The following is a 13754-nucleotide window of genomic DNA, read 5'->3' on the forward strand; positions in this document are numbered from 1 at the left end:
CTCACAAGACACTGGGTCTGCCTATATCATGATCTTGGATATCTCAGCCTCCAAAACTGTGAAAACTAAATGTTTATTGTTTAAGTCACCCTGTCTAGGGAGAGTTGTAGAGTTTTGTTAAAGCAGCTGGAGCAGACTAAGAAAGTCACCTAGCCAGTACAAAAAGGAAACCCATGGTTCTCTCTTTAGGCAGGACTGCAAAGCAAACAGAACAAGGAATGGCAATCATGATCACAGTGATTCCAGCCCATTAGCTGCTCCAGCACAGTCACTGAGCACCTACTCTGTCACCTGCCAGGGGACTCAGTAATTTAATATTCACCTTCACACAAGCAGGCCCTGAAAAATCTATGTGCAAACCAAGCTTCACAATAACAAGGCCCGATGCTGCCTCTTCCCTCAGATTTGAAGCTGTCCTCATTATTTTCCTGAGGCTTTGTAAATTTGCATCTTGCCTCTCTAATGAGTTTACATATTTGTTTTTACCGCACAATCTGAATTCAGATCCATCTTTCTGGCTTTTGATAGGAAACATGTTTGTCATCAATATATTTTGTTTCTACTAAATACAAGATTCACTGTGGCAATTATCCAAAGCCATAATCAGCTGAAGTGGCAGCAAAGCATTTAAGTTAAAAGAGGAGAGTTGTAGAGTTTCATTAATATGCATATAAACACGCTACAAGCGCCTCCCAGGAAGCGCGGTGCCTCCAACAGCTGCCAGAGAGAGACTGCGTGTATGAACAGACAAATGAGCAACATTAAGTGATCATTACATGTTCTAAAAAAAAAAAACAAAGAACTTTATATGCTGTAATATTGAATTTGATAATTAAAAACAACAAAACCTATAATTTAAGAAGAAATAAAAACTTTTAAATTGATGTATTTATTGCTGTTTATTTTCTCCTTTCTGGAAGATAATAAAATAATGATACCAAAAAAATATGTGAAAAAAATTTCCTTTTCTCCTAATACAAATCAAAATTATTCCATATCTTGATCTGAAATGGGGACTTTTTTTTTAACAGAAAAGATAAGTCAACATATGCACAGTCTTTAGCAATTGTTTTGATTTGGTTTCCTTCTCTCCATTATTTTTATTATTTTTAATATTTTTGGTAAAGACATTTTTTTTATGTGGACCATTTTAAAAGTCTTTGTTGAATTTGTTACAATATTTCTTCTGTTGTTTATGTTCTGGATTTTTGGACAGGAGGCAGGTGGGATCTTAGCTCCCCCACTAGGGATCCAACCCATGCCCCCTGCATTGGAAGGTGAACTATTAATCACTGGACCACAAAGGAAGTCCCCTCATTATTTTTAATACTCTGATTTGGACATAATGCTTTGTTCAAACAGATTAGGCTGGTGTGGAAACATTTAAAGGATATTGGTGGAGGTAACAAGGGACATGAGCAACCCCAAAATAAATGCTGGAGTAAACGTAGTGAAAGAATTCTCAGAGTGTGTGATAAATTCTAGAATTTGGGTGAGAACAGGTTATGTTTTCATTGTATACCGACTTGGCCTATGTCTCTATGCTCAGCAGTGAATGGCAGACAGCTGTGGCTGGGTAATGTTTTGGGATATTAAAGGGCTTTTTCTCCACTCTGTTTTTCTCCTCTGCATTCAACCTTCAAATAGAAAGTCAGGTATGTACTCACGGCCTCAGAAGAGGATCCTTTGTCTTCCAAAAGACTTATACCTGTTGGAGAATTCCCAGAGTTTGCTAAGGAGTAAAAAGCAGAACAGAATGTCCAAGCTTAAGTAGTTTGTGTTGGAAGAAACAGAGAGGGGGGGTCAGGACAGCTCCCTCCAGATCGGCAGGAGAGCATCTTGCGCTGGAGGTGAAGTCTCCAGGAAGGAAGTTCCTTGGTGGTGGGAGCAGAAATCCTCGCCCTGTTCCTCAGTGATGTAAGTAGACTCGATGGCACGGAATTTCAAGGCCAGGAAGACCCCATCAGCCTGGCAAGGTTCCCATGTCCCTGAGGAGCATGTGAGGAGCAAGGAGAAGCTGGACTGGGGGGATCAGAGAGGCAGGTGTGGTGAGCTCCTCAAGGGCAACCTGTAGGCACCAAGAATCAAGGACCGCAGGGTCCTCCTCTTGCTTTGGATCTTGGAACCATAGCTCAACCATGTGTAGGGGAGAGGACAAGGTCTGGAGGCAAGGTCTGAGGTTAAATGTTTTCTCTAGCTTGGTGGATATGGAGCTTGAAGCCAGAAATGAAGTTGAATATTAGAAAATAAAGTCTTCGTATATCTTAGTTGGGGGACAATATTCATACTCACTTCATAATGTGACCTAAACAGTTATTAATTATGTTCATCTCACAAGCTAGTAAAGTAATGCTTAAAATTCTCCAAGCCAGTCTTCAGCAATATGTGAACCGTGAACTTCCAGATGTTCAAGCTGGTTTTAGAAAAGGCAGAGGAACCAGAGATCAAATTGCCAACATCTGCTGGATCATCGAAAAAGCAAGAAAAACATCCAGAAAAACATCTATTTCTGCTTTATTGACTATGCCAAACCTTTCACTGTGTGGATCACAATAAACTGTGGAAAATTCTGAAAGAGATGGGCATACCAGACCACCTGACCTGCCTCTTGAGAAACCTGTATGCAGGTCAGGAAGAAAGTTAGAACTGGACATGGAACAACAGACTGGTTCCAAATAGGAAAAGGAGTACATCAAGACTGTATATTATATACTGTGCTTATTTAACTTATATGCAGAGTACATCATGAGAAACGCTGGGCTGGAGGAAGCACAAGCTGGAATCAAGATTGCCAGGAGAAATATCAATAACCTCAGATATGCAGATGACACCACCCTAATGGCAGAAAAGTGATAAAGAACTAAAGAGCCTCTTGATGAAAGTGAAAGAGGAGAATGAAAAAGTTGGCTTAAAGCTCAACGTTCAGAAAACTAAGATCATGGCATCCGATCCCATCACTTCATGGCAAATAGATGGGGAAACAGTGTAAACAGTAACTGACTTTATTTTTCTGAGCTCCAAAATCACTGCAGATGGTGATTGCAACAATGAAATTAAAAGACACTACTCCTTGGAAGGAAAGTTATGACCAACCTAGACAGCATATTAAAAAGCAGAGATATTATTTTGTCAACAAAGGTCCGTCTAGTCAAGGCTATGGTTTTTCCAGTGGTCATGTATGGATGTGAGAGTTGGACTGTAAAGAAAGTTGAGTGCCAAAGAATTGATGCTTTTGAACTGTGGTGTTGGAGAAGACTCTTGAGAGTCCCTTGGACTGCAAGGAGTTCCAACCAGTCCATCCTAAAGGATATTAGTCCTGGTTGTTCATTGGAAGGACTGATGTTGAAGCTGAAACTCCAATACTTTGGCCACCTGATGCGAAGAGCTAACTCATTTGAAAAGACCCTGATGCTGGGAAAGATTGAAGGCAGGAGGAGAAGGGGAGGACAGAGGATGAGACGGTTGGATGGCATCACCAACTCGATGCACATGGGTTTGGGTGGACTCTGGGAGTTGGTGACAGACAGGGAGGCCTGGCGTGCTGCGGTTCATGGGGTTGCAGAGTCAGACACGACTGAGTGACTGAAATGAACTGAACTGAACTGAACTCAAGAGATCAAACCAGTCAATCCTAAAGGAAATCAACCCTGCATATTCATTGGAAGGACTGATGCTAAAGCTCCAATATTTTGACCAGCTGATGTGAAGGGTCGACTCATTGGAGAAGACCCTGATGCTGAGAAAATTGAGGGCAGGCAGAGAAGAGGACAATAGAGGAAGAGATGGTTGGATGGCATCACTGACTCAATGTACATGAGTTTGAGCAAGCTCCAAAAGATAGTGAAGGACAGGGAAGCCCGGTGCACTGCAGTCCATGGGGTCACAAAGAGTCGAATGTGACTGAGTGACCTAATAACAAAAATTTAATTAGTACAATGAAAAGACATAGTAGAGACATCCAGAGAGGAGTGTGGCTTCCCTAGAAATCAGTGTCAAGGGGTGGTCTGAAAGACTGTTGAAGGCAGAAGGGCAGGGTGAAGATAGCATTCAAAGGAGAAAAAATGAAGGACCAAAGAACAAGCCTTGAGATAAAAGGACAGAAATTCTTTTACTGTAGCTGAAGCATAATCTATAAGGAAAGGGGGTGATACAAGAGGTGAACTCTGGCCAGATCCCCATAAGGCAATTAAAAGCCACTTGAAAGAATACAGATATTATTCTGAAACCAGCAGTGAGCTCTGCTTCTGTGCTAAACCTCTGTTAGCCCAGATTTCAGGGGCCTTTCAGGACATGGGCCCCATCCTCACCTGGGCTGGGACGTGGGGGTAACCTATAGCTTGACTCTGACCTCATGGCTCCCAGCTTAGCCTGAGCTCACAGCCCTGGCCCTCCCTCCCCTCCCACTCCCCACCCCTGCCCCTCTCCCCCAATCCCATAGCAGCTGAGGGCACCTTCTACTTGCTCTGCTGTCTAACCTCTCTACCCTTTTAGACAGTGGCACCCCAAAAGAGAGCAGCCCAGGAACTGCACATGCAACACTTGTGGCCCACGTGTTGTACACACCAAGGGGAACCACCTCACCTTAGGAAGGCTCCATCCTGCCCTTCTTTCCTAAAAAGAGCCAGTGGGATTTCGACCAGTCTGCTGTGGAAGGGGCACACAGGAACTGTAATAGTGTGTCTGCAGTCCTGAAGAAATACTTGATTCACTTCTCCATCTTTTTTCTAAAGTGGGCATCCCATTCATGGCAAGAAGGAGACAAACATTTATCCAGCTCCTCCTGTGAGCACTGCTGCTGCTGCTAAGTCGCTTCAGTGGTGTCCGACTCTGTGCAACCCCAGAAGACGGCAGCCCACCAGGCTGCTCTGTCCACAGGATTCTCCAGGCAAGAATACTGGAGTGGGCTGCCATTTCCTTCTCCACCTATGAGCATTAGGCACTTCATATCTATGTCATGCCGCTGAATGCTCACCACAGCCCTGAAAAGTCAATTATTATCACCCCCACACTATAAATGGGAGCGAGGGAGCACTAGATGAATGAAGGGACTTGCTGAAGTCGGCCAGCTGGGAAGAGGTTACCTACACTGCAAAAGCAGATGTAACGTGAAAGCAAAATGCAGACATGCTCTTGAAGAGAAGTGCATTGTCGCCAGAGAGCAGAACTCAGAAGGGCCCTGGGCTCTAGGCTCACGACCATTGTGACGGCTCTTCTTCAGGAAAGGTGCAGCTGTCCTCTCACTGTGGGAGGGGCTGTGCCTCCCTGTGTAAGACTGTCCAGCACGTTATAGGATGTCAGTACCGAGTAACACACAGATACTGTCCCCTCGCCTCTGTGACAACACCCACCTTTCCCCATGCCTCCAGAGGAGGGTACAAGAGCTCCTTCTCTTGAAAACCACTCTGGTAAAAATGAAAAGGACACAGAGAAAGAGATTCTGAGTTGATTGCTGCTCAGGTATCCAAATCTGTATGTTTTTAAGGAGATCTTCCTTACAATCATTTGACTGACACTGACCTCCATCTCCATGGACACTGAACCATCACTGTAAATTAACCATCGTTATGTAGGCTTTTGGGGGTGAGTCCACTGAGAGAAAATGCTAATAGTGTCCCAACATTGGGAGCTATAGGGTATGGGGGAAGGACCTCAGACAGACTGCCACAACCACACCACATTAACTTATCACAAGCCCAAAACTTAAGATGCCTCCCAACGTGTGTCAGTTCATTAAGGTCATGGTCCCTAGGCCCAACACCTGAGCACTCTTATAGCAGGGTGTTGTCAATGGAAAAACTACATTTGGACATAAGTCAATTCTTCTTTTCCAAGTGATTCTGAACATACCTTGTGATAACCAGTTAGGTGATGCAGATTATTTCCACTACATAGATTTAAAAAAAAAAAATTTAAAGACCATAACATTTGCCTGAGGTTATTCAAATCATTACTTTCAGAGCCAAATTTATATGATACCACCACAGTCTCAGAGAATAATCAATTGGAGAAAATATTAACTAGGACAAATATTACCTTGTGGCTTTTTTTTCACTGACTCAACTATATGAAACAACAAAACATTGGTATATATACTACAGGTCTAACCTCTGCTTCCTAGAATTCATTTCCTGTCTTGTATTATTGCCTTGATGTTTACTAATTTAATACTTTCCCCTATTCAACTTTGGATAGGTCATTTACCCTCTCCTGGCCCCAGTCTTTCCATCTATTAAAACATGCATGCACACGAAAACCACAGCAGCTAAGTTTAAAGTTTATCTCTGAGACTTCTCTGGTGGTCCAGTGGTTAAGACTGCAGGGGGAACAGGTTCAGTTCCTGGCTGAGGAACTAAGATCCCACATGACACAGAGGCACAGACCAAAAAAAAAAAAAAATAGATTATATTCTTTCTGAATTCTAAAATTCCTGTCTCAAGATCCAATATAACCTGTCATCTTAATGTTCTCAACAAAACACTTATCATTTTTTAACATTAACTCTTTCTAGGTCTTTAAACTCAATCTTGACATTCCATGTAGGTTCAAATATTTATGCAAAATGTAATGTTAATTTCATCCTTAATGTATTGTCATTATTTTGTAATTTACTGTTCTCATTGTCTTAGTAAATGCAGAGAAGCTACTCATGGAGACTGGTTTGAAGTCCCAGAAGTAATTAGGTTAACCTATCTTGATGATAATCATGATTCATTTTTTCCCATTATCAGAGTTTTTAAGAAGTTGGCTAAATGACTTTGAATAAGTGATAGTTAAGGGTAATTAAGGAAGACTGACAATAGCAAAGTTTGACAGAAACACAAAATTCTACTGAATTGGCAGAGAGTAAAGAATCTGACTGCAATGCAGGAGACCTAGGTTTGATCCCTAGATCAGGAAGATCCTTTGGAGAAGGAAATGGCTACCCACTCCAGTATTCTTGCCCGGAGAACTCCATGGTCAAAGGAGACTGGTGGGCTACAGTCCATGAGGCCACAAGAGTCGGACACGAATGAGCAATTGACACTTTCACTTTTCAACCCCTAGAAAGTAAAACCGAGTATATGAATCAACTGATCTACATTAATTAAACATGTTTCACAAACAAAACCATTTAGGTTCCTGCCTCAATTCAATTCAGTTGCTCAGTTGTGTCCAACTCTTTGTGACCCCATGGACTGCAGCATGCCAGGCCTCCCTGTCCATCACCAACTCCTGGAGTTCACTCAAACTCATGTCCATTGAGTTGGTGATGTCATCCAACCATCTCATCCTCTATCATCCCCTTCTCCTCCTGCCTTCAATCTTTCCCAGCATCAGGGTCTTTTCAAATGAGTCAGTTCTTTGCATCAGGTGGCCAAAGTATTTGAGTTTCAGCTTCAACATGAGTCCTTCCACATTTTTTTTTCTAAAAAGGTAAGCACTGCCATAACCCCAAGACCTTGGTCTTCCCCTGACAACTATTTAACATCTGGTGAGTGTGTCACAACTTTGTATGACTATTTGATTAATCCTCAGAGCAACTCTGATAAATCTGCACTGTGGTTTTCAAGTTGCAAATGAATGAGCAGTTTCTGAGAGGTGAGGTGAAATGTAAAATGCTCCACTCAATCAAATTCAGACTCTTCTTCCTTTCTGCTCCATTCAAAGACCACAGCCCTGTAACTGGTCCAACCTAGGCCCCCTATTGGTGCAGGTAAGAACAACTGATTGACCAGACATGAAATCTTGACCCATGTGAAAACAGCAAACATTAGATCTTACCAGTGACTAATCATGAGTTGCCATGTTTACTTCCTTTATTTGTTCTTTCCTTCATTCAACTAGAAAAAGTTTAGAATACCAACCATGTGCCAGGTTCCTTCCTATACGTAAGTGATACAAAACAAGTTGGTTCAATTGACTTATTCATTTAGTCATTCATTTAAAACAAATGATAGGCTCTGGAAATATAAAATGAAAAAAAAGGTCCTTGGTAGACAGGAGTTTGCAGTTTTTGTAACAGCTGCTTCCACAGTCATCAGTTTACTGTGTGTAATGAGTTGGCATTCAAATGTTTTATTGAGAAGTACGTGGCTCCAGGGAGCACCTTCTTCATGAACTTACTTCCTCAGTATAGAGTCATGATGATGCAAGGATGCTCAGATCATTCTGTTCAGACTTACTGGGATGTTTTCTATTTTCCCTCGGAATTAAATCTGAGCATTCAAGAAGCAATCTTCACACTAAAGAACTCTAATTTCATTTGGGAACACAGTGTTGAAAGTGAAGCAACATCATTTCAGGCCACTTGTCTAAAATGCTGTCATTAACTGTCAAGAAGCAATTTTAGAGAACTTTTTTTAAAGGGAAAGAAAGGAATCTGTAAAAATGTTATCAAGTTTCGATAGACTGTAGAGAAGAAATTTTTAAGCTGGTTGAGATTAAAACCTCCTTGGATCTTTCTGACTACAACTATTTACCTAAAATGTGTCAAAACTGACTGATTGCCACAGTATAATTTACATTTTGACTTTTATTATATTCTGCAGTTGAAGATTTTAAAGTAAGTTTCATTTGTCATAGAACTGCTAAATGAGATACACATAAAAAATTAATTTTTACCCTTTCTCAACATAGCTGAACACAGAAACAGTTTACTTTGTAAATTCAGGTACAAAAATGACTTTCAGATAAATTAACCATAGGCAGGAATGCCATTTGACAAAGTGATTTAAAAAAAAAGTAGACTTTTTAAAAATAAAACTTAATTTCTGACTCTGAGCCACCCTCCAGTCTACCCCATTTCACAGAATCAAAGAAAAAGGTACCCTAGTATTAATACTTTTCCCTTCATGGATCATAGCCTTGTTGTGGTGAAGGGGCCTGCATAACTCATGAAGCTATGAGCCATGCTGCGTAGGGCCACTTAAGATGGACAGGTCATAGTGGAGAGTTCTGACAAAATGTGGTCCACTGGAGAACGGAATGGCAAACTATTCCAGTATTCTTGTCCTGAGAACCCCATGAACAGTATGAAAAGGCAAAAAGATAGGACACTGGAAGATGAGCCCCCACCCCCCCCCCCCCCCCCAGGTCAGAAGGTCTCGAATATGCTACTGGGCAAGAGTGCAGCACAGTTACTCCTGAAAGAATGAAGAGGCCAGGCCAAAGTGGAAATGATGCTCGGCTTTGAACAATACTGCACAGGATCCCAGCATGTTAGGTCCATAAATCAACGTAAGTTGGATGTGGTCAAACAAGAGATAGCAAGAATGAACATTGACATCTTAGGAATCAATGAACTAAAATGGAAGGGAATGGGGGAATTTAACTCAGATGAACATGATATCTACTACAGGGGGCAACAATCCTTCAGAAGAAATAGACTAGCCCTCATAGTCAACAAGAGAGTCTGAAATGCTGTACTTGGTTCCAATCTCAGAAATGAAAGAATGATCTCAGTTCATTTCCAAGGCAAATCATTCAATATCACAGTAATCCAAGTCTATGCCCCAACCACTAATGCCAAAGAAGCTGAAGTTGACTGGTTCTATGAAGACCTACAAGAGCTTCTAGAACCATCACCAAAAAAAGACATCCTTTTCATCATAGGGGACTGGAATGCAAAAGTAGGAAGTCAGGCGATACCTCGAGTAATAGGCGAGTTTGGCCTTGGAGTACAAAATGAAGCAGGGCAAAGGCTAACAGTTTGTCAAGAGAACATGTTGGTCATAGCAAACACACCCTTTTCCAACAACACAAAAGGAGATTCTACACTTGGACATGACTTAGATGGAGATGCTCTACACAATCAGAAAAAACGTGACCTAGAGCTGACTGTAGCTCAGATCATCAGCTCCTTATTGCAAAATTCAGGCTTAAATTGAAGGAGGTAGGGAAAACCACTAGGGCCATTCAGGTATGACCTAAATCAAATCCCTTATGATTATATAGTGGAGGTGACAAATAGATTCAAGGGACTAGTTCTGATAGACAGAGTGCCTGAAGAACAACAGACAGAGATTCGTAACACTGTACAGGACGCAGTGATCAAAGCTATCCCAAAGAAAAAGAAATACAACAAGGCAAAGTGGTTATCTGAGGAGTCTTTGAACTGTGGTGCTGGAGAAGACTCCTCTTGACAGTCCCTTGGACAGCAAGGAGATCAAACCAGTCCATCCTAAAGGAAATCAACCCTGAATATTCACCGGAAGGACTGACGCTGAAGCTGAAACTCCAACACTTTGGCCACCTGGTGCGAAGAGCCGATTCACTGGAAAAGACCCTGATGCTGGGAAAGACTGAAGGCAAAAGGAGAGGTGGGCAGCAGAGGATGAGATGGTCAGATAGCATCACTGACTCAATGCACATGAATTTGAGCAGACTCAGGTAGATAGTGAAGGACAGAAAAGCCCAGCGTGCTGCAGCCCACAGGGTCACAGAGTAGGACACGACTGAGCGACTGAACAACAACAATTAATACATTATGAAGTTTCACCACCCTCCTCCCTTGGGGGGTACAATAGTTCTAGACCCCTGGACATGCCAAAGCATGGGGATAGATGTGTTTTTTCAATAATCCTTTCTTGGGGCAAAAGATGAGCACTTTTCCCTAAGCTTACAGTCTCTTTAGAACTGGAGATTCTCTGCTCCTTCTAAAGTTCTTCTTGGACAGAAGATGGAAGTCTGCTTGACCATACAGGTCCCATCTGCCTGGACACAGCTTGGTGTCATTCCTCTGAGCATAATATGGATCACAAAGTAGTGCTGTCTAGACGCAGGGAATGGTCTTCTCTGCCCACGGACCTTTCATTCTTTCTCTCTCCACATCCTCCCCAGGCCCCTGCCATTAGCCATGAAGTCTGAAGAAAATCTCTTCATGTTTCCTTACCATACTTTCTGTCCTTAATCACTCAGTCTTGTCCGACTCCTTGCGACCCCATGGACTGTGGCCCGCCAGGCTCCTCTGTCCATGGTATTCTCCAGGCAAGAATACTGGAGTGGATTGCCATTTCCTCCTCCAGGGGATCTTCCTGACCTAGGGATGGAACCTGTGTCTCTTGCATATCCTGTATTAGCAGGCGGATTCTTTACTACTAGCGCCACCTGGGAAGCCCAGTCATATTCTTACTATGACCCAAATCCAATCAGTTCTCTTAAGAACTTGAGCATCTGAGTTAGACAACTCAGAAAGACTTGGAGAATATTCTGTTTTCTACCCTGCTATATATATGCCTTCTATCTTTGAATAATTTTGGCCTGCAATTGGTTGAACCCTTGAATGTGCAAACCTTGGATAAGGAAGACTGACTGTATAACTGATATGCTAATTAAAAGCACAAAAGGCAAAACAGGAGTGGAAGACAAAAGTAGGACACAGGGACAAACAATAGCAAGTGGCAATGGATATGGCAGATGGCAGTCCAACTATCTCAGTCATCAGGTTTTCCAGGTGGCTCAGTGGTAAAAAAAAAAAAAAAAAAAAAAAACCACCTGTCAAGCAGGAGACACTGGTTCGATTCCCTGTGAGGGGAAGATCCCCTGTAGATGGAAAAGGCGACCTACTTAAGATTTCTTACCTGGGAAATCCCACGGACAGAGGAGCCTAAATACTGTCCATGGGGTCTCAGAGTCAGGCGCAACTTAGTACATAGCAGCATATTGTACTGTGCTATGTGCTAAGTCGCTCCGTTATGTCCAACTCTTTGTGACCCCATGGACTGTAGCCCGCCAGGATTCTTCCTCTGTCCATGGAATTCTCCATGCAAGAATACTGGAGTGGGTTGCCATTTCCTACTCCAGGGGATCTTCCCAACCCAGGGATCGAACCCAGGTCTCCTGCATTGCAGGCAGATTCTTCACCCACTGAGCCACCAGGGAAGCCCTTATTAGCAGCATATTAGTAATCACTTTGAATGCTAATTGTCTAAATGTACCAATTAAAAGATTTTACATAAGCAATAAAAGTAAAAATAAACAAGTGGTGCTATATCAAACTAAAAAATTTTGCACAGTAAATGAAACAATCACAGTAAATGAAATGAAAAGGCAGCTATGGAATGGGAGAACATATTTGCAAACCTTATATTCAATAAGGGATTTAATCCCAAATATATAAGGAATTCATACATCATTAGTAAAAAAAAAAAAAAAAAAAAAAGGCAAATAATTTTAAAACGGGCAAAGGAGTTGAATAGACATCTCACCAAAGAAGATGTACCAATGGCCAATGGTATATGAAAAGATATTCAACATCACAAGCTATCAAGGAATTGCATATCAAAATCATGAGGTAACATTTTATACCCGTTAGGATGGCTATTATCACAAAGTCAAAAAATTAAAAATAGGGCTAACATATGATCCAGTGACTCCACTTCTAGAAATATATCTAAAGGAAACAAAATCACTACTCAAAGAGATATTTGCACTCCCACATTCACGGCTGCATTATTCAAAGTAGCTAAGATACAGAAAAAGTGTCCATTAACGGATGAACAAAAAATGTGACATATATTTATGTGATCTCATTTATTCATGGAATTTACAAAATAATAAAGTTAAACTCATAGTAAGAGAGAGTAGAATATTTACCAGGGACTGGGGGATGGGGAAAAGGGGAAATGTTGGTCAAAGGGTACAAAACTCCAGTTATAAAATGAATACGTTCTGGAGACTTAATGTGAAGTATGGTGACTATAGTTAATAATAATGTATTATATTTGAAATTTGTTAAGAGAGTCAATTTAAAGTGTTTTCATTACACATTAAAAAAAAAAGGTCACTGTCAGGTAATGGATATATTAATTAGCTTGACTATGGTAAACATTTCACAAGGTACACACATATCAAAACATCTTAAATACCTTAAATATACATAATTTTTGTCAGTAACACCTCCATAAAACTGGAGGAGAAAAGATATTGTCAGAATAGAAAAAACAAGACCCAACTCTATGTATTCTACAAGAAACCCATTTTAATGATGAAGACATATAGATTAAAAGTAAATGGATAGAGAAAAATATACCACGGGGGTGGGGTGAGCATGGGCCAGAGTTATCAGCTCAACCTTCAAAGATGTGACCCAGCCCCAGTAAAATCTGGACACTGAAATTGAGCTGGGTCCTGTGGGTTTCCTGGGCATGAAAGCATTTCTGTCCTGTTTTCTTGTTTATAGGGAACAGGCTTCAGTCTCCATGAGTTCCAAATGCAGGCTCAAGCAGTTGCCAATCAGGAAAGGAAGGGTACTCAGCGACGAGCAGAGCGATCAAGAAACAACAGGGCCAGGATCCAGTTTCCGTCTCAAGGTAAACACGTATTGAAGTGAAGTCACTCAGTTGTGTCCGACTCTTTGCGACCCCATGGACTGTAGCCCACCAGGATCCTCCGTCCATGGGATTTTCCAGGCAAGAGTACTGGAGTGGGTTGCCATTTCCTTCTCCAGGGGCTCTTCCTGACCCAGGGATTGAACCTGGGTCTCCCGCATTGTAGGCAGACGCTTTACCGTCTGAGCCATCAGGGAAGTCCCTAGGCTGGTGCAAAAGTAATTGCGGTTTTGCACTGTTGAACTTTGGCATGACACTGGAATATATTCCTAAATAAATGTGGTTATGTTACATATCACTTTAGTGCACATTTCTCATTGTGTTTTTATGCTAATGACATTGCTTGCTGTGTATTTTATATTTAGATTATAGAAATGATGTTAGACAAAAAGCAAATTCGAGTGATTTTTAAATTTGAGTTCAAAATGAGTCCAAAAGCAGCAGAGA

The 13754-nt window shown here is 41.6% G+C and overlaps 1 non-coding gene across 1 annotated transcript; it reads right to left on the reverse strand.

Annotated features, from left to right (window-relative positions):
* Nucleotides 1–13431: 13431 nt before the first annotated feature.
* Nucleotides 13432–13504, reverse strand: TRNAC-ACA (transfer RNA cysteine (anticodon ACA)). The gene has a single exon. It is a non-coding gene; the product is annotated as a tRNA-Cys (tRNA).
* Between the last annotated feature and the right edge of the window lie 250 nt (nt 13505–13754).

The sequence above is a fragment of the Dama dama genome, chromosome 19, assembly GCF_033118175.1.
Source record: "Dama dama isolate Ldn47 chromosome 19, ASM3311817v1, whole genome shotgun sequence".
Classification (NCBI taxonomy): Eukaryota; Metazoa; Chordata; class Mammalia; order Artiodactyla; family Cervidae; genus Dama; species Dama dama.